Here is a 24144-nt window from a genome sequence, read left to right on the forward strand (position 1 = left end):
AAAGTCAAAGAAGAGTTATTATGAAAGTACAAATACAGTGTGTCACTATACACAACCTTCAGGGTCATTTTCTTGCGGGCATTCACAAGTAAATAAAGAAATACAACACAAATTATGGAAAGCTACACACAAACAAAGACACGACACACAAGCAGCGTGCATAAACAGGACACCTTGAGCAAATAAAGACATGAGTTTCAAAGTAAATATGGAAAAAGATAGGTCTGGTCTGCGGGTGCAGATTCTAATTGGGAGAAAGGCCGATCTTGATGGTAAGTGTGGACTGGGACGGGCTGTTTTCTGGCAAAGGAGTACTTGGAAAGTGGGAGGCCCTCAGACGTGAAATGTTGAGAGGACAAAGCTTGTATGTGCCCGTCAGAATAAAAGGTGAAGATTACAGGTTTAGGGAACCTTGGTTTTTGAGAGATATAGAGGCCCTGGTTAAGACAAAAGGAGGTGCAGGAACAAATGAAGTGCTTGAGTAGAGTGAGAAATGCAAGAGAACTCTTACTTGAAGAAAGAAATCAGGAGGCTAAAAGAAGACATGAGGTTGCCCTAGGAGACAAAATGAAGGAAAATAGACAATAGGTGCAGGAGTGGGCCATTCAGCCCTTCGAGCCAGCACCACCGTTCACTGTGATCATGGCTGATCATCCACAATCAGTATCCAGTTGCTGCCTTCTCCCCATAACCTTTGATTCCGCTATCTTTAAGAGCTCTATCCATCTCTTTCTTGAAAGCATCCAGAGACTTGGCCTCCACAGCCTTCTGGGGCAGAGCATTCCACATATCCACCACTCTCTGGGTGAAAAAGTTTTTCCTCAACTCCGTTCTAAATGGCCTACCCCTTATTCTTAAACTGTGACCTCTGGTTCTGGACTCACCCATCAGCGGGAACATGCTTCCTGCCTCCAGCGTGTCCAATCCCTTAATAATCTTATATGTTTCAATAAGATCCCCTCTCAGCCTTCTAAATTCCAGAGTATACAACCCAGTCGCTCCAATCGTTCAAATTTGGGGACCAAAACTGCACATGGTACTGCAGGTGTGATCTCACCAGGGCCCTGTACAGCTGCAGAAGGACCTCTTTGCTCTTATACTCAATTCCCCTTGTTATGAAGGCCAGCATGCCATTAGCTTTCTTCACTGCCTGCTGTACTTGCATGCTTGCTTTCAGTGACTGATGTACAAGAACACCTAGATCTCGTTGTGCTTCCCCTTTTCCTAACTTGACTACAGGGATACTACAGATATGTTAAGAGCTAAAGGACTTCAAGGGTCAAAACTGTTTCTCTGGAAGATCAGAAAGGTCATCTTTGTGTGGAACCAAAAGAGATGGGGAAGGCCGTACATGGACTTTTTGCATCTGCATTTAGTCAGGAGACAGGCACAGGGTCTGCAGGAGTGGGGCAAAGCAGCTGTGTAGATCATTGACAGATCAGAGAGGAGGTGGTAAAAAAAATACCGAGATCTAGAGTTGTAGCATCTCTGAAAGCGAGTCTGTGGGACCTGTGGAATTGGTTCATGTTGGGGTGAGTGAAGTTGTCCACACTGGTTCAGGAGCCTGATGGTTGAGGGGTGATAACTGTTCCTGATCCTGGTGGTGTAGGTGTAGAACTGGGTCAGAGTTGGGGTGAGTGAAGTTATCCACACTGGTTCAGGAGCCTGATGGTTGAGGGGTGATAACTGTTCCTGATCCTGGTGGTGTAGGTGTAGAACTGGGTCAGAGTTGGGGTGAGTGAAGTTATCCACACTGGTTCAGGAGACTGATGGTTGAGGGGTGATAACTGTTCCTGATCCTGGTGGTGTGGGCTGTGGAATTGGGTCAGGGTTGGGGTGAGTGAAGTTGTCCACACTGGTTCAGGAGACTGATGGTTGAGGGGTGATAACTGTTGCTGATCCTGGTGGTGTGGGACCTGAGGGTCCTGTGCCTCCATCTGGATGACAGCAGTGAGAAGCGAGCAGAGCCGGGATGGTGGGTGTCCTCTGATGGATGTGGGGAGGGCTTTGCCTATGATGGACTGAGCCGTATCACTACTTTCTGTGGACTTCTCCATTCCTGGGTGCTTTTCCCTCAGCAGACTGTGATGCAACCAGTCAGGATGCTCTCCACTATAGAAGTTTGTCAAAGTTTTGGATGACGAGCCGGTCTACGCAGATTTCTAACAAAGTAGAGGCACGTCGTACCTTCTTTGTGATGGTACTTGTGAAGCGGAGTCTAGAAGCAGGAGGGCAGAGGTTGAAGGTGAGAGGGGAAAGATCTAAGGTGAAGAGCATGTTTTCCACATGAAGCGGTGGATATGTGGGATGAGCTCCCGGACGTGTACAGATGTGTACAATTAACAGGTGTTTAGGCGGGAAATGGGCCAAACGCAGGAATATGGGACTAGCGTGACAGCGATGACGGACAGCACGGAAGGCAGGACCTGAAGGGGCCTCACAATCTATCTGGCTATTGCCGACCTGAGCTGCACTCTCTCTGTAGCTGTCACACTCTATTCTGCATTCTCCAATTGTTCTACTGGGTATTGCATTGCTGTTGTATGAATTGTAATGCAAAATGTGCTTCTCCTTGACCTGTAAACATTAATAAATTGATTCCTATTTCAATTCCAGTTCTATGAAATCACTGACAGAAAGGCAGTGGGGAATTCTGGGTGTTTGAGCCATTCCTTGGGAGCTACATCAGAGTTTCTATTTGAGCTGACGTTGTGTCTCTTCAGAGCTGACTGCCTCTTAGCTCGTGCCTCAGGCCTGTTAAGTGCTTCTGAGCAGTCTTGTTTTATTTTAATTCCTCAAGCTCTCTCCTGCCGGGATCATCCTGTCCCTGACAGCCCTCCAGGGGCTGGACACTGATTCACTGGCTCACCTCCCCACCCCTCGCCCCTTGCTCACGCCCCCTCCACCACTGCCCCACTGTGACTGTGGTGTGACCACTGGCTGTAGGTTCCCGTGTGACGTCCTAACTGGGAAACACCTCAGTGTTTTCCCTTTCCCGGAATGCACCACAGGAGAATCCTTCCTGCGTGGACCAGGGAGTGTTTCACACAGGGAGGGGTGATAAACATTGGCCTTCCCAATGGCAGATCCTCCAGAGTTTGTCATTTTCCTGTAGCAAGATGGCCACCGTTAGCACACGCATCAAAATGGCGGCCTTTCTCCCTCAACAAAATGGCTGCCATCATCACGTGCAGCAAATATGGCCGCCACTGTTCCTGTACAAAATCACTGCCATAATCACAAACTCAAGCACGGTACCAGAGCTGCAGAGAACAGCAGATTCTGTCCAGTAAGAAGGCAATATCCATCATCAAAGTTCCCCACCCTCTGAGCCGTGCTATCTCGGTGCAGCTCTCATCGGGCAGAAGCCTGAGGCCTCACAACACCAGGACCAAGAAAGGCTACTTCCCTTCAACCATTGGGTTCCTGAACCAGGCAGCAAAAGCAGGTGTACAGTTCAGCAACAACATGAATATTTTGATCACTTTGCACTGAAATGAATTTCTTTTTGCTCCAATGGCGTTCCTTTCTTGTAAAATTTGGACAAAATTTGCTGAATTTGGAGCACCTGCCTACAGGAAGGATTATCGATTAGCTTGACAGCGTGCGGAGAAAATTGCCGCGGATGGTTCCAGGAGGATCTGAGCTGTAGGGAAACGGTTAAATAGGTTATGTCTTCACTCACTAGAGCTTAAGAGAATGAGGGAAGATCTTGTAGAGATTTACAAAATCACGAGAGGTGAATACATGCAGGGTCGAGTGACACCAAAACCAGAGGTCATAGGTCTAAGTTGAAAGGTGAAATATTTATGGGGAATTGGAGGGGGACCTACTGCACTCAGAAGATGATGTGAGTGGAGAACGAGCCTCCGGTGGGAGTGGTAGATGAGGGAGCAGTTGTAACATTTAACAGAAGTTTGGATGGGTACATGGATGGGAAGGGTTTGGAGGGATACGGTCTGGGCACAGGTCAATGACACTGGTCAGGAGACCAGCCTGGCACAAACTTGATGGGCCAAATGGACTTTATTTTCTGGCCTGCAGTGTTCTACGACTCTGTGAGCACACATATTACGATGACAGAAACGTTCCCTCAACAAACTGGCCCACATCCAAACGATTTCCTCTGGGAAATGGGAAGCTGGCTGCCCCACCAGTGACTGAGAGTGAGAGTGCAAACTGCTCCAGTCTCCTAACTGAAGGTGCCGGGACAGTCGGTATAATGATAATACCAGCCCCCGCCTCGCTACGACCCCGACTCTCTAGGCAGCCCGCAATAAAAAAACACTAAGTAAAGACCCAGCAGGCCAGGCAGCAACTGTGGAGGGAGGAACGAGCCAGTATTTCAGGTCGACGAGCTCTCGTCTGCATTGGGAAGAATTAGAAATCAAATATTTCTAAGCCGTGGAGGTAAATGGGGACAGGGAGGACAGAGAGAGACGATGGGGAAGTGGGAGAAACTGAGTTATCACAAGGAGAGGTGGTGTCAGCTAGCAGTGAGAGGGGGAGGGAGAGAGAGAGGGGGGGAGAGAGAGAATGAGAGAGGGAGAAAGAGTGAGTGAGTGAGAGGGAATGAGAGAGAGGAGGGAGAGGAGGGAGAGAGGGAGAGAGAATGAGGGGGAGGGAGAGAGGGGGAGGGAGAGGGGGAGAGAGAGGGAGGGAGAGGGGAGAGAGAGGGAGGGAGAGAGGGGGAGAGAGAATGAGAGAGGGAGGGAGAGGGGGAGAGAGAGAGGGAGGGAGAGAGGGGGAGAGAGAATGAGAGAGGGAGGGAGAGGGAGAGGGAGAGAGAATGAGAGAGGGAGGGAGAGGGGGAGGGAGAGAGGGGGAGGGAGAGAGAATGAGAGAGGGAGGGAGAGGGGGAGAGAGAATGAGAGAGGGAGGGAGAAAAAGTGAGAGTGAGAGATACAGTGAGAGTGTGTAAGAGAGAGTGAGAGGGAGTGAAAGTGAAAGTAAGAGAGAGAGAGAGAGAAAATGAGAAAGAGAGAGGGAGAAGAATGGGAAGAGAGAGTGATATATACTCAGCGGCCACTAATTAGGTAGCTCCCTTATTCGTGGTCTTCTGCTGCTGTAACCCATCCACGTCAAGGTTCAACATGTTGTGCGTTCAGTGATGCTCTTCTGCACACCGCTGTTGTAACGCCTGGTTATTTGAGTTACTGTCACCTTCCTGTCAGTTTGAACCAGTCTGGCCATTCTACTCTGACCTCTCTCATTAACGAAGTGTTTTCACCCACACAACTGCTGCTCACTGGACGTTTTTATTTGTTTTTCACACCATTCTCTGTAAACTCTGGACTTTGTTACGTGTAAAAAACCCAGGAGACCAGCAGTTTCTGAGATACTCAAACCACCCTGTCTGGCACCAACAATCATTCCACGGTCAAAGTCACTTAGATCACATTTCTTCTGCATTCTGATGTTTGGTCTGAACAACAACTGAACCTCTTGACCATGTCTGCATGCTTTCATGTACTGAATTACTGCCACATGACTGGCTGACTAGATACTGTGGATTCTGGTTACTAGGACCACCAGTTAATTGGGGCAACCACTTGGAAGAACTACTAAAGAAAGAAAAAGCTAATCGAGAAAATTGCCGGGCTTCACTTCATTTATTTGGGACACTATGCCACTCAATTGGGACAGGTGACTGTTGTTGAACACTTTCTAATTAGCGTCAGTCACTTACACTTGCATGGCTGTTAGACACAACATTGTGCTTAGAAGAAACAGTTTTTAAATAGTGACAGTTATGTTTGCTTCTGTCCAAACACAATGATTTTTGTCACTGATAGTTGGTGAGAAATAAGCAATAAGACAATTCAGAACTGTTTTGTTCACTGTACTTTCAAGTATTCAGGCTGGGGGATGCCAGGAACAGCTGTGAGTGGAAATGAGATGATTTCACCACTTCAGAAAGTTAGAAACTACAATGAATTTGAAGGTATCGACAATCAACTTGAATGTTACAATGTGAATGAAGATTTGGAGGATGCAATTGCTGAAAGCATTGTTCGAAGGTAGTCCATTATCTTCAGAAAGTGCCAGCACTGATTTTGTTCATTTACAGTCAATCAAACCAATGTGTCAGTGTACACTCAAACAACAGGAATTCTGCAGATGCTGGAAATTCAAGCAACACACATAAAAGTTGCTGGTGAACGCAGCAGGCCAGGCAGCATCTATAGGAAGAGGTGCAGTCGACGTTTCAGGCCGAGACCCTTCGTCAGGACTAACTGAAGGAAGAGTGAGTAAGGGATTTGTGTACACTGAATGAATTCCAACATTGATAAGTATTAGGGACCAATACTCAGTTTCATAGTACTGCAGCAATATTGGTAGAGTTCTAATTTGTTCTGTATTTAATTTAAATACATTATTAAGAAGAAAAAGCATTTCAGGATGTGTATTGTATTCACTTCTCTGACATTAAATGTACCTTTCAAACCTTGAACTCACTTAAATGACAGTTTGTCTTTTTTACACCTTTTTAACTATTTCCATGAAACTTCGGCTGCTGGGGCCAAAGTGTACCAATCCGGATTTGACCCAATTGGATTCACTGTATTTGCTTCAGCGACAGGTGCTCCTAGAAAATGGCGACTGAGTGTATAATGAAAGCTGGTGAAACTGATGGAGGTCATTAACCTGAAACATTGTTTTGATTGACTGTTCTCACTCCCAAGATGCTGACTGACCAGCTGAGTCTTTCCTGCGTTGCCTGCTTTGATCTCACATTTCTGGTGTCTGCAATATTTGCTGACAAGGGAGGCACCTCAAGTGCGAGTACAGACACTGGAGACGTCTGCGGTGCTGGGGGTCAGGAGGAAGTTCAGGACAGTGGTTACCCCACCATCTCGCAGCACCAGAGACCCCGGTGCAATCCTGCCTGTCTGTGTGGAGTTTGCATGTTCTCCCTGTGATTCTGTGTGTTCTCCAGGGTCTTGGTCATCATCGGCCTCTGAGTTGTCCTCTGAGGGTGTGGGGAATACAGAGGGAAATGGGTTACAGAGGCGATTTCTGGGGGAAAGCATAGCTCTTGACGGGGTGAGTGGCCTCAGTCTGGGTCATAAGTAAGGAGGTGTGGCTCACACAGAAAGGGACAAAAGTGAACATCCTGGTGTTCTTCCTGGTTTCAAGTTTCCTCATTTCATAGAAGGAGATGAGGGGAGGGGGAGAAAGGGGAAAGGAGAAGAGGAGGGAGGAGAAGAGGGGATGGGGAGAAGGGACAGGAAGGCAACGTGGAGAGTGGAAGAAGAGGGAAGGGGGTGGAGGGGGGGAAGGGTTGGAGGGGAAGGGGAAAAGGCGAAGGGGAAGGGGGCGGAGGGGAAGGGAAAGGGGGTGGAGGGGAAAGGAAAGGGTAGGAGGGGAAGGGAAAGGGGCGGAGGGGAAGGGACAGGGCTGGCGGAGGGAAAGGGGAAGGGTTGGAGGGGAAGGGGGCGGAGGGGAAGGGAAAGGGTTGGAGGGGAAGGGGCGGTGGGTAAGGGACAGGGTTGGCGGAGGGGAAGGGAAAGGTTTGGAGGGAAAGGGAAAGGAGGCAGAGGGGAAGGGGAAGGGTCGGAGGGGAAGGGAAAAAGGGTGGAGGGGAAGGGAAAGGGGCGGAGGGGAAGGGTTGGAGGGGAAGGGAAAGGGGGTGGGGGAAGGGAGAGAGGGTGGAGGGGAAGGGAGAGAGGGTGGAGGGGAAGGGAAAGGGGCAGAGGGGAAGGGGAAGGGGGCAGAGGGGAAGGGGCGGTGGGTAAGGGACAGGGTTGGCGGAGGGGAAGGGAAAGGTTTGGAGGGAAAGGGAAAGGAGGCAGAGGGGAAGGGGAAGGGTCGGAGGGGAAGGGAAAAAGGGTGGAGGGGAAGGGAAAGGGGCGGAGGGGAAGGGTTGGAGGGGAAGGGAAAGGGAGAGAGGGTGGAGGGGAAGGGAGAGAGGGTGGAGGGGAAGGGAGAGAGGGTGGAGGGGAAGGGAAAGGGGCAGAGGGGAAGGGGAAGGGGGCAGAGGGGAAGGGGAAGGGGGCAGAGGGGAAGGAGATGGGTTGGAGGGGAAGGGAAAGGGGCGGAGGGGAAGGGTTGGAGGGGAAGGGAAAGGGGGTGGGGGAAGGGAGAGAGGGTGGAGGGGAAGGGACAGAGGGTGGAGGGGAAGGGAAAGGGGCAGAGGGGAAGGGGAAGGGGGCAGAGGGGAAGGGGAAGGGGGCAGAGGGGAAGGGGACGGGGGCAGAGGGGAAGGAGAAGGGTTGGAGGGGAAGGGAGAGAGGGTGGAGGGGAAGGGAAGGGGACGGAGGGGAAGGGAAAGGGGGCGGTGGGAAAGGGAAAGGGGCAGGGTGGAAGGGGGCGGAGGGGAAGGGAAAGGGTTGGAGGGGAAGGGAAAGGGTTGGAGGGGAAGGGGAAGGGTTGGAGGGGAAGGGGAAGGGTTGGAGGGGAAGGGAAAGGGTTGGAGGGGAAGGGAAAGGGTTGGAGGGGAAGGGAAAGGGGCGGAGGGGAAGGGACAGGGCTGGCGGAGGGTAAGGGAAAGGTTTGGAGGGAAAGGGGGCGGAGGGGAAAGGGAAGGTTTGGAGGGAAAGGGAAAGGGGCGGAGGGGAAGGGGAAGGTGGTGGAGGGGAAGGGAAAGGGTTGGAGGGGAAGGGAAAGGGTTGGAGGGGAGGGGAAAGGGGCGGAGGGGAAGGGACAGGGCTGGCGGAGGGGAAGGGAAAGGTTTGGAGGGAAAGGGGGCGGAGGGGAAAGGGAAGGTTTGGAGGGAAAGAGGCCGAGGGGAAGGGGAAGGTGTGGAGGGAAAGGGAAAGGGGGCGGAGGGGAAGGGGAAGGTTTGGAGGGGAAGGGAAAGGGGGCGGAGGGGAAGGGGAAGGTTTGGAGGGGAAGGGAAAGGTTTGGAGGGGAAGGGAAAGGGGGTGGAGGGGAAGGGAAAGGGGCGGAGGGTAAGGTGAAGGGGGCGGAGGGAAAGAGAAGGGGGTGGAGGGGAAGGGAAAGGGGGCGGAGGGGAAGGGGGCGGAGGGGAAGGGAAAGGGGGCGGAGGGGAAGGGGAAGGGTTGGAGGGGAAGGGGAAGGGTTGGAGGGGAAGGGGAAGGGGGCGGAGGGGAAGGGGAAGGGGGCGGAGGGGAAGGCAAAGGGGGTGGAGGGGAAGGGAAAGGGCTGGAGGGGAGGGGAAAGGGTTGAAGGGGAAGGGAAAGGGGCGGAGGGGAAGGGACAGGGCTGGCGGAGGGGAAGGGAAAGGTTTGGAGGGAAAGGGGGCGGAGGGGAAAGGGAAGGTTTGGAGGGAAAGGGGCCGAGGGGAAGGGAAAGGGGGCGGAGGGGAAGGGAGAGAGGGTGGAGGGGAAGGGAGAGAGGGTGGAGGGGAAGGGAAAGGGGGCGGTGGGAAAGGGAAAGGGGCGGGGTGGAAGGGGGCGGAGGGGAAGGGAAAGGGGGCGGAGGGGAAGGGGAAGGGTTGGAGGGGAAGGGGAAGGGTTGGAGGGGAGGGGAAAGGGTTGGAGGGGAGGGGAAAGGGTTGGAGGGGAAGGGAAAGGGTTGGAGGGGAAGGGAAAGGGGCGGAGGGGAAGGGAAAGGGGCGGAGGGGAAGGGACAGAGCTGGCGGAGGGGAAGGGAAAGGGGGCAGAGGGGAAGGGTTGGAGGGGAAGGGAAAGGGGGTGGAGGGGAAGGGAAAGGGGCAGAGGGGAAGGGTTGGAGGGGAAGGGAAAGGGGGTGGAGGGGAAGGGAAAGGTTTGGAGGGAAAGGGAAAGGGGGTGGAGGGGAAGGGAAAGGGGGCGGAGGGGAAGGGAAGGGTTTGGAGGGAAAGGGGGCGGAGGGGAAAGGGAAGGTGTGGAGGGAAAGGGAAAGGGGGCGGAGGGGAAGGGGAAGGTGTGGAAGGAAAGGGAATGGGGCGGAGGGGAAGGGGAAGGGGGCGGAGGGGAAGGGAAAGGGTTGGAGGGGAAGGGACAGGGTTGGAGGGGAAGGGACATGGTTGGAGGGGAAGGGGAAGGGGACGGAGGGGAAGGGGAAGGGTTGGAGGGGAAGGGAAAGGGGCGGAGGGAAAGGGGAAGGGGCGGAGGGGAAGGGAAAGGGTTGGAGGGGAAGGGACAGGGTTGGAGGGGAAGGGACAGGGTTGGAGGGGAAGGGGAAGGGGACGGAGGGGAAGGGGAAGGGTTGGAGGGGAAGGGAAAGGGGCGGAGGGGAAGGGGAAGGTTTGGAGGGAAAGGGAAAGGGGCGGAGGGGAAGGGAAAGGGTTGGAGGGGAAGGGGAAGGGGACGGAGGGGAAGGGGAAGGGTTGGAGGGGAAGGGGAAAGGGTTGGAGGGGAAGGGAAAGGGTTGGAGGGGAAGGGAAAGGGGCAGAGGGGAAGGGACAGGGTTGGAGGGGAAGGGGAAGGGGACGGAGGGGAAGGGGAAGGGTTGGAGGGGAAGGGGAAAGGGTTGGAGGGGAAGGGAAAGGGTTGGAGGGGAAGGGAAAGGGGCAGATGGGAAGGGGAAGGTTTGGAGGGAAAGGGAAAGGGGCGGAGGGGAAGGGAAAGGGGGCGGAGGGGAAGGGGAAGGGTTGGAGGGGAAGGGGAAGGGTTGGAGGGGAGGGGAAAGGGTTGGAGGGGAGGGGAAAGGGTTGGAGGGGAAGGGAAAGGGTTGGAGGGGAAGGGAAAGGGGCAGAGGGGAAGGGAAAGGGGCGGAGGGGAAGGGACAGAGCTGGCGGAGGGGAAGGGAAAGGGGGCAGAGGGGAAGGGTTGGAGGGGAAGGGAAAGGGGGTGGAGGGGAAGGGAAAGGGGCAGAGGGGAAGGGTTGGAGGGGAAGGGAAGGGGGGAGGGGAAGGGGGAGGGAGAGGGGGAGGGGAAGGGAAAGGGGCGGAGGGGAAGGGAAAGGGGGAGGGGAAGGGAACAGAGCTGGCGGAGGGGAAGGGAAAGGGGGCAGAGGGGAAGGGTTGGAGGGGAAGGGAAAGGGGGTGGAGGGGAAGGGAAAGGGGCAGAGGGGAAGGGTTGGAGGGGAAGGGAAAGGGGGTGGAGGGGAAGGGAAAGGTTTGGAGGGAAAGGGAAAGGGGGTGGAGGGGAAGGGAAAGGGGGCGGAGGGGAAGGGAAGGGTTTGGAGGGAAAGGGGGCGGAGGGGAAAGGGAAGGTGTGGAGGGAAAGGGAAAGGGGGCGGAGGGGAAGGGGAAGGTGTGGAAGGAAAGGGAATGGGGCGGAGGGGAAGGGGAAGGGGGCGGAGGGGAAGGGAAAGGGTTGGAGGGGAAGGGACAGGGTTGGAGGGGAAGGGACATGGTTGGAGGGGAAGGGGAAGGGGACGGAGGGGAAGAAGGGGAAGGGTTGGAGGGGAAGGGAAAGGGGCGGAGGGAAAGGGGAAGGGGCGGAGGGGAAGGGAAAGGGTTGGAGGGGAAGGGACAGGGTTGGAGGGGAAGGGACAGGGTTGGAGGGGAAGGGGAAGGGGACGGAGGGGAAGGGGAAGGGTTGGAGGGGAAGGGAAAGGGGCGGAGGGGAAGGGGAAGGTTTGGAGGGAAAGGGAAAGGGGCGGAGGGGAAGGGAAAGGGTTGGAGGGGAAGGGGAAGGGGACGGAGGGGAAGGGGAAGGGTTGGAGGGGAAGGGGAAAGGGTTGGAGGGGAAGGGAAAGGGTTGGAGGGGAAGGGAAAGGGGCAGAGGGGAAGGGACAGGGTTGGAGGGGAAGGGGAAGGGGACGGAGGGGAAGGGGAAGGGTTGGAGGGGAAGGGGAAAGGGTTGGAGGGGAAGGGAAAGGGTTGGAGGGGAAGGGAAAGGGGCAGATGGGAAGGGGAAGGTTTGGAGGGAAAGGGAAAGGGGCGGAGGGGAAGGGAAAGGGGACGGAGGGGAAGGGGAAGGGTTGGAGGGGAAGGGGAAGGGTTGGAGGGGAAGGGGACGGAGGGGAAGGGGAAGGGTTGGAGGGGAAGGGGAAAGGGTTGGAGGGGAAGGGGAAGGGGGCGGAGGGGAAGGGGAAGGGGGCGGAGGGGAAGGGGAAAGGGGCGGAGGGGAAGGGAAAGGGGCGGAGGGGAAGGGACAGGGGCGGAGGGGAAGGGAAAGGGTTGGAGGGGAAGGGAAAGGGGAAGGTTTGGAGGGAAAGGGAAAGGGTTGGAGGGGAAGGGAAAGGGTTGGAGGGGAAGGGAAAGGGTTGGAGGGGAAGGGAAAGGGTTGGAGGGGAAGGGAAAGGGGCGGAGGGGAAGGGACAGGGCTGGCGGAGGGGAAGGGAAAGGTTTGGAGGGAAAGGGGGCGGAGGGGAAAGGGAAGGTTTGGAGGGAAAGGGGCCGAGGGGAAGGGAAAGGGGGCGGGGGGGAAGGGAGAGAGGGTGGAGGGGAAGGGAGAGAGGGTGGAGGGGAAGGGAAAGGGGGCGGTGGGGAAGGGAAAGGGGCGGGGTGGAAGGGGGCGGAGGGGAAGGGGAAGGGTTGGAGGGGAAGGGGAAGGGTTGGAGGGGAGGGGAAAGGGTTGGAGGGGAGGGGAAAGGGGGCGGAGGGGAAAGGGAAGGTTTGGAGGGAAAGGGGCCGAGGGGAAGGGAAAGGGGGCGGAGGGGAAGGGAGAGAGGGTGGAGGGGAAGGGAAAGGGGGCGGTGGGGAAGGGAAAGGGGCGGGGTGGAAGGGGGCGGAGGGGAAGGGGAAGGGTTGGAGGGGAAGGGGAAGGGTTGGAGGGGAGGGGAAAGGGTTGGAGGGGAGGGGAAAGGGTTGGAGGGGAGGGGAAAGGGTTGGAGGGGAGGGGAAAGGGTTGGAGGGGAAGGGAAAGGGGGCGGAGGGGAAAGGGAAGGTTTGGAGGGAAAGGGGCCGAGGGGAAGGGAAAGGGGGCGGAGGGGAAGGGAGAGAGGGTGGAGGGGAAGGGAGAGAGGGTGGAGGGGAAGGGAAAGGGGGCGGTGGGGAAGGGAAAGGGGCGGGGTGGAAGGGGGCGGAGGGGAAGGGGAAGGGTTGGAGGGGAAGGGGAAGGGTTGGAGGGGAGGGGAAAGGGTTGGAGGGGAGGGGAAAGGGTTGGAGGGGAGGGGAAAGGGTTGGAGGGGAAGGGAAAGGGTTGGAGGGGAAGGGAAAGGGGCGGAGGGGAAGGGAAAGGGGCGGAGGGGAAGGGACAGAGCTGGCGGAGGGGAAGGGAAAGGGGGCAGAGGGGAAGGGTTGGAGGGGAAGGGAAAGGGGGTGGAGGGGAAGGGAAAGGGGCAGAGGGGAAGGGTTGGAGGGGAAGGGAAAGGGGGTGGAGGGGAAGGGAAAGGTTTGGAGGGAAAGGGAAAGGGGGTGGAGGGGAAGGGAAAGGGGGCGGAGGGGAAGGGAAGGGTTTGGAGGGAAAGGGGGCGGAGGGGAAAGGGAAGGTGTGGAGGGAAAGGGAAAGGGGGCGGAGGGGAAGGGGAAGGTGTGGAAGGAAAGGGAATGGGGCGGAGGGGAAGGGAAAGGGTTGGAGGGGAAGGGACAGGGTTGGAGGGGAAGGGGAAGGGGACGGAGGGGAAGGGGAAGGGTTGGAGGGGAAGGGAAAGGGGCGGAGGGGAAGGGGAAGGTTTGGAGGGAAAGGGAAAGGGGCGGAGGGGAAGGGAAAGGGTTGGAGGGGAAGGGACAGTGTTGGAGGGGAAGGGGAAGGGGACGGAGGGGAAGGGGAAGGGTTGGAGGGGAAGGGTTGGAGGGGAAGGGGAAAGGGTTGGAGGGGAAGGGAAAGGGTTGGAGGGGAAGGGAAAGGGGCAGAGGGGAAGGGACAGGGTTGGAGGGGAAGGGGAAGGGGACGGAGGGGAAGGGGAAGGGTTGGAGGGGAAGGGGAAAGGGTTGGAGGGGAAGGGAAAGGGTTGGAGGGGAAGGGAAAGGGGCAGATGGGAAGGGGAAGGTTTGGAGGGAAAGGGAAAGGGGCGGAGGGGAAGGGAAAGGGGACGGAGGGGAAGGGGAAGGGTTGGAGGGGAAGGGGAAGGGTTGGAGGGGAAGGGGACGGAGGGGAAGGGGAAGGGTTGGAGGGGAAGGGGAAAGGGTTGGAGGGGAAGGGGAAGGGGGCGGAGGGGAAGGGGAAAGGGTTGGAGGGGAAGGGAAAGGGGCGGAGGGGAAGGGACAGGGGCGGAGGGGAAGGGAAAGGGTTGGAGGGGAAGGGAAAGGGTTGGAGGGGAAGGGGAAGGTTTGGAGGGAAAGGGAAAGGGTTGGAGGGGAAGGGAAAGGGTTGGAGGGGAAGGGAAAGGGGCGGAGGGGAAGGGAAAGGGGCGGAGGGGAAGGGACAGAGCTGGCGGAGGGGAAGGGAAAGGGGGCAGAGGGGAAGGGTTGGAGGGGAAGGGAAAGGGGGTGGAGGGGAAGGGAAAGGGGCAGAGGGGAAGGGTTGGAGGGGAAGGGAAAGGGGGTGGAGGGGAAGGGAAAGGTTTGGAGGGAAAGGGAAAGGGGGTGGAGGGGAAGGGAAAGGGGGCGGAGGGGAAGGGAAGGGTTTGGAGGGAAAGGGGGCGGAGGGGAAAGGGAAGGTGTGGAGGGAAAGGGAAAGGGGGCGGAGGGGAAGGGAAAGGGGGTGGAGGGGAAGGGAAAGGTTTGGAGGGAAAGGGAAAGGGGGTGGAGGGGAAGGGAAAGGGGGCGGAGGGGAAGGGAAGGGTTTGGAGGGAAAGGGGGCGGAGGGGAAAGGGAAGGTGTGGAGGGAAAGGGAAAGGGGGCGGAGGGGAAGGGGAAGGTGTGGAAGGAAAGGGAATGGGGCGGAGGGGAAGGGAAAGGGTTGGAGGGGAAGGGACAGGGTTGGAGGGGAAGGGACAGGGTTGGAGGGGAAGGGGAAGGGGACGGAGGGGAAGGGGAAGGGTTGGAGGGGAAGGGAAAGGGGCGGAGGGGAAGGGAAAGGGTTGGAGGGAAAGGGAAAGGGGCGGAGGGGAAGGGAAAGGGTTGGAGGGGAAGGGACAGTGTTGGAGGGGAAGGGGAAGGGGACGGAGGGGAAGGGGAAGGGTTGGAGGGGAAGGGTTGGAGGGGAAGGGGAAAGGGTTGGAGGGGAAGGGAAAGGGTTGGAGGGGAAGGGAAAGGGGCAGAGGGGAAGGGACAGGGTTGGAGGGGAAGGGGAAGGGTTGGAGGGGAAGGGGAAAGGGTTGGAGGGGAAGGGAAAGGGTTGGAGGGGAAGGGAAAGGGGCAGATGGGAAGGGGAAGGTTTGGAGGGAAAGGGAAAGGGGCGGAGGGGAAGGGAAAGGGGACGGAGGGGAAGGGGAAGGGTTGGAGGGGAAGGGGAAGGGTTGGAGGGGAAGGGGAAGGGTTGGAGGGGAAGGGGAAGGGTTGGAGGGGAAGGGGAAAGGGTTGGAGGGGAAGGGGAAGGGGGCGGAGGGGAAGGGGAAAGGGTTGGAGGGGAAGGGAAAGGGGCGGAGGGGAAGGGACAGGGGCGGAGGGGAAGGGAAAGGGTTGGAGGGGAAGGGAAAGGGTTGGAGGGGAAGGGGAAGGTTTGGAGGGAAAGGGAAAGGGTTGGAGGGGAAGGGAAAGGGTTGGAGGGGAAGGGAAAGGGGCGGAGGGGAAGGGACAGGGCTGGCGGAGGGGAAGGGGAAGGTTTGGAGGGAAAGGGAAAGGGTTGGAGGGGAAGGGAAAGGGGCGGAGGGGAAGGGGAAGGTTTGGAGGGAAAGGGAAAGGGTTGGAGGGGAAGGGAAAGGGGCGGAGGGGAAGGGGAAGGTTTGGAGGGGAAGGGAAAGGGGGCGGAGGGGAAGGGACAGGGCTGGCGGAGGGTAAGGGAAAGGTTTGGAGGGAAAGGGGGCGGAGGGGAAAGGGGAAGGTTTGGAGGGAAAGGGAAAGGGGCGGAGGGGAAGGGGAAGGTGGTGGAGGGGAGGGGAAAGGGGCGGAGGGGAAGGGACAGGGCTGGCGGAGGGGAAGGGAAAGGTTTGGAGGGAAAGGGGGCGGAGGGGAAAGGGAAGGTTTGGAGGGAAAGAGGCCGAGGGGAAGGGGAAGGTTTGGAGGGAAAGGGAAAGGGGGTGGAGGGGAAGGGAAAGGGGGCGGAGGGGAAGGGAAGGGTTTGGAGGGAAAGGGGGCGGAGGGGAAAGGGAAGGTGTGGAGGGAAAGGGAAAGGGGGCGGAGGGGAAGGGGAAGGTGTGGAAGGAAAGGGAATGGGGCGGAGGGGAAGGGGAAGGGGGCGGAGGGGAAGGGAAAGGGTTGGAGGGGAAGGGACAGGGTTGGAGGGGAAGGGGAAGGGTTGGAGGGGAAGGGACAGGGTTGGAGGGGAAGGGACATGGTTGGAGGGGAAGGGGAAGGGGGCGGAGGGGAAGGGAAAGGGTTGGAGGGGAAGGGACAGGGTTGGAGGGGAAGGGACAGGGTTGGAGGGGAAGGGGAAGGGGACGGAGGGGAAGGGAAAGGGTTGGAGGGGAAGGGACAGGGTTGGAGGGGAAGGGACAGGGTTGGAGGGGAAGGGGAAGGGGGCGGAGGGGAAGGGGAAGGGTTGGAGGGAAAGGGAAAGGGGCGGAGGGGAAGGGGAAGGTTTGGAGGGAAAGGGAAAGGGGCGGAGGGGAAGGGAAAGGGTTGGAGGGGAAGGGGAAGGGGACGGAGGGGAAGGGGAAGGGTTGGAGGGGAAGGGGAAAGGGTTGGAGGGGAAGGGAAAGGGTTGGAGGGGAAGGGAAAGGGGCAGATGGGAAGGGGAAGGTTTGGAGGGAAAGGGAAAGGGGCGGAGGGGAAGGGGAAGGGGCGGAGGGGAAGGGAAAGGGTTGGAGGGGAAGGGACAGGGTTGGAGGGGAAGGGACAGGGTTGGAGGGGAAGGGGAAGGGGACGGAGGGGAAGGGGAAGGGTTGGAGGGGAAGGGAAAGGGGCGGAGGGGAAGGGGAAGGTTTGGAGGGAAAGGGAAAGGGGCGGAGGGGAAGGGAAAGGGTTGGAGGGGAAGGGGAAGGGGACGGAGGGGAAGGGGAAGGGTTGGAGGGAAGGGGAAGGGGAAAGGGTTGGAGGGGGGGAAGGGGGAGGGGAAGGGTTGGAGGGGAAGGGAAGGTTGGAGGGGAAGGGAAAGGGGAAGGGGGGGCAGAGCTGGCGGAGGGGAAGGGAAAGGGGGCAGAGGGGAAGGGTTGGAGGGGAAGGGAAAGGGGGTGGAGGGGAAGGGAAAGGGGCAGGGTTGGAGGGGAAGGGACAGGGTTGGAGGGGAAGGGGAAGGGGACGGAGGGGAAGGGGAAGGGTTGGAGGGGAAGGGAAAGGGGCAGATGGGAAGGGGAAGGTTTGGAGGGAAAGGGAAAGGGGCGGAGGGGAAGGGAAAGGGTTGGAGGGGAAGGGGAAGGGGACGGAGGGGAAGGGGAAGGGTTGGAGGGGAAGGGGAAAGGGTTGGAGGGGAAGGGAAAGGGTTGGAGGGGAAGGGAAAGGGGCAGATGGGAAGGGGAAGGTTTGGAGGGAAAGGGAAAGGGGCGGAGGGGAAGGGAAAGGGGACGGAGGGGAAGGGGAAGGGTTGGAGGGGAAGGGGAAGGGTTGGAGGGGAAGGGGACGGAGGGGAAGGGGAAGGGTTGGAGGGGAAGGGGAAAGGGTTGGAGGGGAAGGGGAAGGGGAAGGGGGCGGAGGGGAAGGGGAAGGGGCGGAGGGGAAGGGGAAAGGGGCGGAGGGGAAGGGAAAGGGGCGGAGGGGAAGGGACAGGGGCGGAGGGGAAGGGAAAGGGTTGGAGGGGAAGGGAAAGGGGAAGGTTTGGAGGGAAAGGGAAAGGGTTGGAGGGGAAGGGAAAGGGTTGGAGGGGAAGGGAAAGGGTTGGAGGGGAAGGGAAAGGGTTGGAGGGGAAGGGAAAGGGGCGGAGGGGAAGGGACAGGGCTGGCGGAGGGGAAGGGAAAGGTTTGGAGGGAAAGGGGGCGGAGGGGAAAGGGAAGGTTTGGAGGGAAAGGGGCCGAGGGGAAGGGAAAGGGGGCGGGGGGGAAGGGAGAGAGGGTGGAGGGGAAGGGAGAGAGGGTGGAGGGGAAGGGAAAGGGGGCGGTGGGGAAGGGAAAGGGGCGGGGTGGAAGGGGGCGGAGGGGAAGGGGAAGGGTTGGAGGGGAAGGGGAAGGGTTGGAGGGGAGGGGAAAGGGTTGGAGGGGAGGGGAAAGGGGGCGGAGGGGAAAGGGAAGGTTTGGAGGGAAAGGGGCCGAGGGGAAGGGAAAGGGGGCGGAGGGGAAGGGAGAGAGGGTGGAGGGGAAGGGAAAGGGGGCGGTGGGGAAGGGAAAGGGGCGGGGTGGAAGGGGGCGGAGGGGAAGGGGAAGGGTTGGAGGGGAAGGGGAAGGGTTGGAGGGGAGGGGAAAGGGTTGGAGGGGAGGGGAAAGGGTTGGAGGGGAGGGGAAAGGGTTGGAGGGGAAGGGAAAGGGTTGGAGGGGAAGGGAAAGGGGGCGGAGGGGAAGGGAGAGAGGGTGGAGGGGAAGGGAGAGAGGGTGGAGGGGAAGGGAAAGGGGGCGGTGGGGAAGGGAAAGGGGCGGGGTGGAAGGGGGCGGAGGGGAAGGGGAAGGGTTGGAGGGGAAGGGGAAGGGTTGGAGGGGAGGGGAAAGGGTTGGAGGGGAGGGGAAAGGGTTGGAGGGGAGGGGAAAGGGTTGGAGGGGAGGGGAAAGGGTTGGAGGGGAAGGGAAAGGGGGCGGAGGGGAAAGGGAAGGTTTGGAGGGAAAGGGGCCGAGGGGAAGGGAAAGGGGGCGGAGGGGAAGGGAGAGAGGGTGGAGGGGAAGGGAGAGAGGGTGGAGGGGAAGGGAAAGGGGGCGGTGGGGAAGGGAAAGGGGCGGGGTGGAAGGGGGCGGAGGGGAAGGGGAAGGGTTGGAGGGGAAGGGGAAGGGTTGGAGGGGAGGGGAAAGGGTTGGAGGGGAGGGGAAAGGGTTGGAGGGGAGGGGAAAGGGTTGGAGGGGAAGGGAAAGGGTTGGAGGGGAAGGGAAAGGGGCGGAGGGGAAGGGAAAGGGGCGGAGGGGAAGGGACAGAGCTGGCGGAGGGGAAGGGAAAGGGGGCAGAGGGGAAGGGTTGGAGGGGAAGGGAAAGGGGGTGGAGGGGAAGGGAAAGGGGCAGAGGGGAAGGGTTGGAGGGGAAGGGAAAGGGGGTGGAGGGGAAGGGAAAGGTTTGGAGGGAAAGGGAAAGGGGGTGGAGGGGAAGGGAAAGGGGGCGGAGGGGTAGGCAAGGGTTTGGAGGGAAAGGGGGCGGAGGGGAAAGGGAAGGTGTGGAGGGAAAGGGAAAGGGGGCGGAGGGGAAGGGGAAGGTGTGGAAGGAAAGGGAATGGGGCGGAGGGGAAGGGAAAGGGTTGGAGGGGAAGGGACAGGGTTGGAGGGGAAGGGACAGGGTTGGAGGGGAAGGGGAAGGGGACGGAGGGGAAGGGGAAGGGTTGGAGGGGAAGGGAAAGGGGCGGAGGGGAAGGGGAAGGTTTGGAGGGAAAGGGAAAGGGGCGGAGGGGAAGGGAAAGGGTTGGAGGGGAAGGGACAGTGTTGGAGGGGAAGGGGAAGGGGACGGAGGGGAAGGGGAAGGGTTGGAGGGGAAGGGTTGGAGGGGAAGGGGAAAGGGTTGGAGGGGAAGGGAAAGGGTTGGAGGGGAAGGGAAAGGGGCAGAGGGGAAGGGACAGGGTTGGAGGGGAAGGGGAAGGGGACGGAGGGGAAGGGGAAGGGTTGGAGGGGAAGGGGAAAGGGTTGGAGGGGAAGGGGAAAGGGTTGGAGGGGAAGGGAAAGGGGCAGATGGGAAGGGGAAGGTTTGGAGGGAAAGGGAAAGGGGCGGAGGGGAAGGGAAAGGGGACGGAGGGGAAGGGGAAGGGTTGGAGGGGAAGGGGAAGGGTTGGAGGGGAAGGGGACGGAGGGGAAGGGGAAGGGTTGGAGGGGAAGGGGAAAGGGTTGGAGGGGAAGGGGAAGGGGGCGGAGGGGAAGGGGAAAGGGTTGGAGGGGAAGGGAAAGGGGCGGAGGGGAAGGGACAGGGGCGGAGGGGAAGGGAAAGGGTTGGAGGGGAAGGGAAAGGGTTGGAGGGGAAGGGGAAGGTTTGGAGGGAAAGGGAAAGGGTTGGAGGGGAAGGGAAAGGGTTGGAGGGGAAGGGAAAGGGTTGGAGGGGAAGGGAAAGGGGCGGAGGGGAAGGGACAGAGCTGGCGGAGGGGAAGGGAAAGGGGGCAGAGGGGAAGGGTTGGAGGGGAAGGGAAAGGGGGTGGAGGGGAAGGGAAAGGGGCAGAGGGGAAGGGTTGGAGGGGAAGGGAAAGGGGGTGGAGGGGAAGGGAAAGGTTTGGAGGGAAAGGGAAAGGGGGTGGAGGGGAAGGGAAAGGGGGCGGAGGGGAAGGGAAGGGTTTGGAGGGAAAGGGGGCGGAGGGGAAAGGGAAGGTGTGGAGGGAAAGGGAAAGGGGGCGGAGGGGAAGGGAAAGGGGGTGGAGGGGAAGGGAAAGGTTTGGAGGGAAAGGGAAAGGGGGTGGAGGGGAAGGGAAAGGGGGCGGAGGGGAAGGGAAGGGTTTGGAGGGAAAGGGGGCGGAGGGGAAAGGGAAGGTGTGGAGGGAAAGGGAAAGGGGGCGGAGGGGAAGGGGAAGGTGTGGAAGGAAAGGGAATGGGGCGGAGGGGAAGGGAAAGGGTTGGAGGGGAAGGGACAGGGTTGGAGGGGAAGGGACAGGGTTTGGAGGGGAAGGGGAAGGGGACGGAGGGGAAGGGGAAGGGTTGGAGGGGAAGGGAAAGGGGCGGAGGGGAAGGGGAAGGTTTGGAGGGAAAGGGAAAGGGGCGGAGGGGAAGGGAAAGGGTTGGAGGGGAAGGGACAGTGTTGGAGGGGAAGGGGAAGGGGACGGAGGGGAAGGGGAAGGGTTGGAGGGGAAGGGTTGGAGGGGAAGGGGAAAGGGTTGGAGGGGAAGGGAAAGGGTTGGAGGGGAAGGGAAAGGGTTGGAGGGGAAGGGAAAGGGTTGGAGGGGAAGGGAAGGGGGCGGAGGGGAAGGGGAAGGGTTGGAGGGGAAGGGGAAGGGTTGGAGGGGAAGGGGAAGGGTTGGAGGGGAAGGGAAAGGGTTGGAGGGGAAGGGAAAGGGTTGGAGGGGAAGGGAAAGGGGCAGATGGGAAGGGGAAGGTTTGGAGGGAAAGGGAAAGGGGCGGAGGGGAAGGGAAAGGGGACGGAGGGGAAGGGGAAGGGTTGGAGGGGAAGGGGAAGGGTTGGAGGGGAAGGGGAAGGGTTGGAGGGGAAGGGGAAGGGTTGGAGGGGAAGGGGAAAGGGTTGGAGGGGAAGGGGAAGGGGGCGGAGGGGAAGGGGAAAGGGTTGGAGGGGAAGGGAAAGGGGCGGAGGGGAAGGGACAGGGGCGGAGGGGAAGGGAAAGGGTTGGAGGGGAAGGGAAAGGGTTGGAGGGGAAGGGGAAGGTTTGGAGGGAAAGGGAAAGGGTTGGAGGGGAAGGGAAAGGGTTGGAGGGGAAGGGAAAGGGGCGTAGGGGAAGGGACAGGGCTGGCGGAGGGGAAGGGGAAGGTTTGGAGGGAAAGGGAAAGGGTTGGAGGGGAAGGGAAAGGGGCGGAGGGGAAGGGGAAGGTTTGGAGGGAAAGGGAAAGGGTTGGAGGGGAAGGGAAAGGGGCGGAGGGGAAGGGGAAGGTTTGGAGGGGAAGGGAAAGGGGGCGGAGGGGAAGGGAAAGGGGCGGAGGGGAAGGGACAGGGCTGGCGGAGGGGAAGGGGAACGGGCAGAGGGGAAGGGGCGGAGGGGAATGGGAAAGGGCAGAGGGGAAGGGAATGGGGTGGAGGGGAAGGGTTGAAGGGGAAGGGAAAGGGGCAGAGGGGAAGGGGTGGAGGGGAAGGGGAAGGGGCGGAGGGGAAGGGGAAAGGGCAGAGGGGAAGGGAATGGGGTGGAGGGTGAAAGGAAGAGAGGGGGAGGTTGGAGTGGAAAGAGGGTGGAGGGGGAAGGGGAAGATGTGGGTTGGGGAAAGTTGGGTGATGGAGGAAGGAGGAAGATGATACAAGTGACGATGGGGTGGTTAGGTTAGGAGAGGGAGATGGGGGTGGGGGATGGGGGATAGGGAGATGGGACAGGGGAGATGGGGCGAGGGAGATTGGGGAGATGGGGCGGGGGAGACGGGGAGGGGGAGATTGGGGAGATGGGGAGGGGTAAGTTGGGGAGGGGGAAGATGGGGAGTTGGGGAAGATGGGGCAAGATGGGGGAGATGGGGTTGGGGAGGTAGGGAGGGGGAAGATGGGGATGGGGATGGGGGATTAGGGAATGGAGGATGGGGGATGGGGAATGGGGGGATGGGGCAAGGGGAAGATGGGGGATGAGGCGAGGGGAAGATGGGGGGATGAGGGATGAGGGAAAGGGAAAGATGGGGAGATGGGGCAGGGGAGACGGGGAGATGGGGTGGGGAGATGGGGAGGGGGAAGATGGGGCGGGGGAAGATGGGGAGGGGGAAGATGGGGCGGGGGAAGATGGGGAGGGGAAGATGGGGAGGGGAAGATGGGGAGGGGGAAGATGGGGAGATGGGGAAGATGGGGAGATGGGGAAGATGGGGCAAGACGGGAAGATGGGGTGGGGGAGGTAGGGAGGGGGAAGATGGGGAATGGGGGTGTGGGGGTGGGGGGATGGGGGATTAGGGAATGGAGGGTGGGGGGATGGGGAATGGGGATGGGGCAAGGGGAATGGGGGATGGAGCGAGGGGAATGGGGGATGGGGCGAGGGGAAGGGGGATGAGGGAAAGGGGAAAATGGGGAGACGGGGAGATGGGGCGGGGAAAGATGGGGCGATGGGGGAGATGGGGAGGGGGAGATGGGGCGAGGAAAGATGGGAAGATGGGGCAAGATGGGGGAGATGGGAAGGGGAAGATGGGAAGGGGGAAGATGGGGAAGATGGGGTAAGATGGGGAGGGGGAAGATGGGAAGATGGGAAGGGGAAGATGCGGAGATAGGTCAGGGGAGATGGGGCGGGGAAAGATGGGGAGATGGGGAAGATGGGGCAAGACAGGGGAGATGGGGCAGGAGAGATGGGGTGATATTACAATTAACAATTACAGCACGAAAACAGGCCACCTCGGCCCTTCTAGTCCGTGCAGAACTCTTAGTATCACCTAGTCCCACCGACAAGATGGGGGAGATGGGGCAGAAGGGGATGGGGAGAGAGGAAGATGGGGGAGATGAGGCAGAAGGGGATGGGGAGAGAGGAAGATGGGGGAGATGGGGGATGGAGACGAGGGGAAGATGGAGGGATGGGGAGAGGGGAAGATGGAGGGATGGGGAGAGGGGAAGATGGAGGGATGGGGAGAGGGGAAGTTGGGGGGTGGGGGAGAGGGGAAGTTGGGCGGATGGGGGATGGGAAGTTGGGCGGATGGGGAATGGGGAGATGGGGGGATGGGGCAGAGGGATGGGGAGATGGGGAATGGGGAGATGAGGGGAGGGGGAGATGGGGGATGGGGGGAAGATGGGGAGATGGGGAGATGGGGAGATGGGGAAGATGGGGAGATGGGGAGATGGGGAAGATGGGGAGATGGGGAAGATGGGGAGATGGGGAAGATGGGGCAAGACGGGAAGATGGGGTGGGGGAGGTAGGGAGGGGGAAGATGGGGAATGGGGGTGTGGGGGTGGGGGGATGGGGGATTAGGGAATGGAGGGTGGGGGGATGGGGAATGGGGATGGGGCAAGGGGAATGGGGGATGGAGCGAGGGGAATGGGGGATGGGGCGAGGGGAAGATGGGGGGATGGGGCGAGGGGAAGGGGGATGAGGGAAAGGGGAAAATGGGGAGACGGGGAGATGGGGCGGGGAAAGATGGGGCGATGGGGGAGATGGGGAGGGGGAGATGGGGCGAGGAAAGATGGGAAGATGGGGCAAGATGGGGGAGATGGGAAGGGGAAGATGGGAAGGGGAAGATGGGGAAGATGGGGTAAGATGGGGAGGGGGAAGATGGGAAGATGGGAAGGGGAAGATGCGGAGATAGGTCAGGGGAGATGGGGCGGGGAAAGATGGGGAGATGGGGAAGATGGGGCAAGACAGGGGAGATGGGGCAGGAGAGATGGGGTGATATTACAATTAACAATTACAGCACGAAAACAGGCCACCTCGGCCCTTCTAGTCCGTGCAGAACTCTTAGTATCACCTAGTCCCACCGACAAGATGGGGGAGATGGGGCAGAAGGGGATGGGGAGAGAGGAAGATGGGGGAGATGAGGCAGAAGGGGATGGGGAGAGAGGAAGATGGGGGAGATGGGGGATGGAGACGAGGGGAAGATGGAGGGATGGGGAGAGGGGAAGATGGAGGGATGGGGAGAGGGGAAGATGGAGGGATGGGGAGAGGGGAAGTTGGGGGGTGGGGGAGAGGGGAAGTTGGGGGGTGGGGGAGAGGGGAAGTTGGGCGGATGGGGGATGGGGAGATGGGGGGATGGGGGATGGGGGGATGGGGGATGGGGATGGGGAGATGGGGGGATGGGGGGATGGGGGATGGGGGGATGGGGATGGGGAGGTGGGGAGATGGGGAGATGGGGATGCGG

At 59.8% G+C, this 24144-nt stretch overlaps 1 protein-coding gene across 1 annotated transcript in view; it reads right to left on the bottom strand.

Annotated features, from left to right (window-relative positions):
• LOC134341234 (protein phosphatase 1 regulatory subunit 3E-like) overlaps positions 1–24144 on the bottom strand; it is a 35469-nt gene that overhangs the window by 7687 nt on the left and 3638 nt on the right. The window lies entirely within an intron of this gene.

Source organism: Mobula hypostoma (assembly GCF_963921235.1).
Source record: "Mobula hypostoma chromosome 10 unlocalized genomic scaffold, sMobHyp1.1 SUPER_10_unloc_1, whole genome shotgun sequence".
In the NCBI taxonomy this organism is placed as follows: Eukaryota; Metazoa; Chordata; class Chondrichthyes; order Myliobatiformes; family Myliobatidae; genus Mobula; species Mobula hypostoma.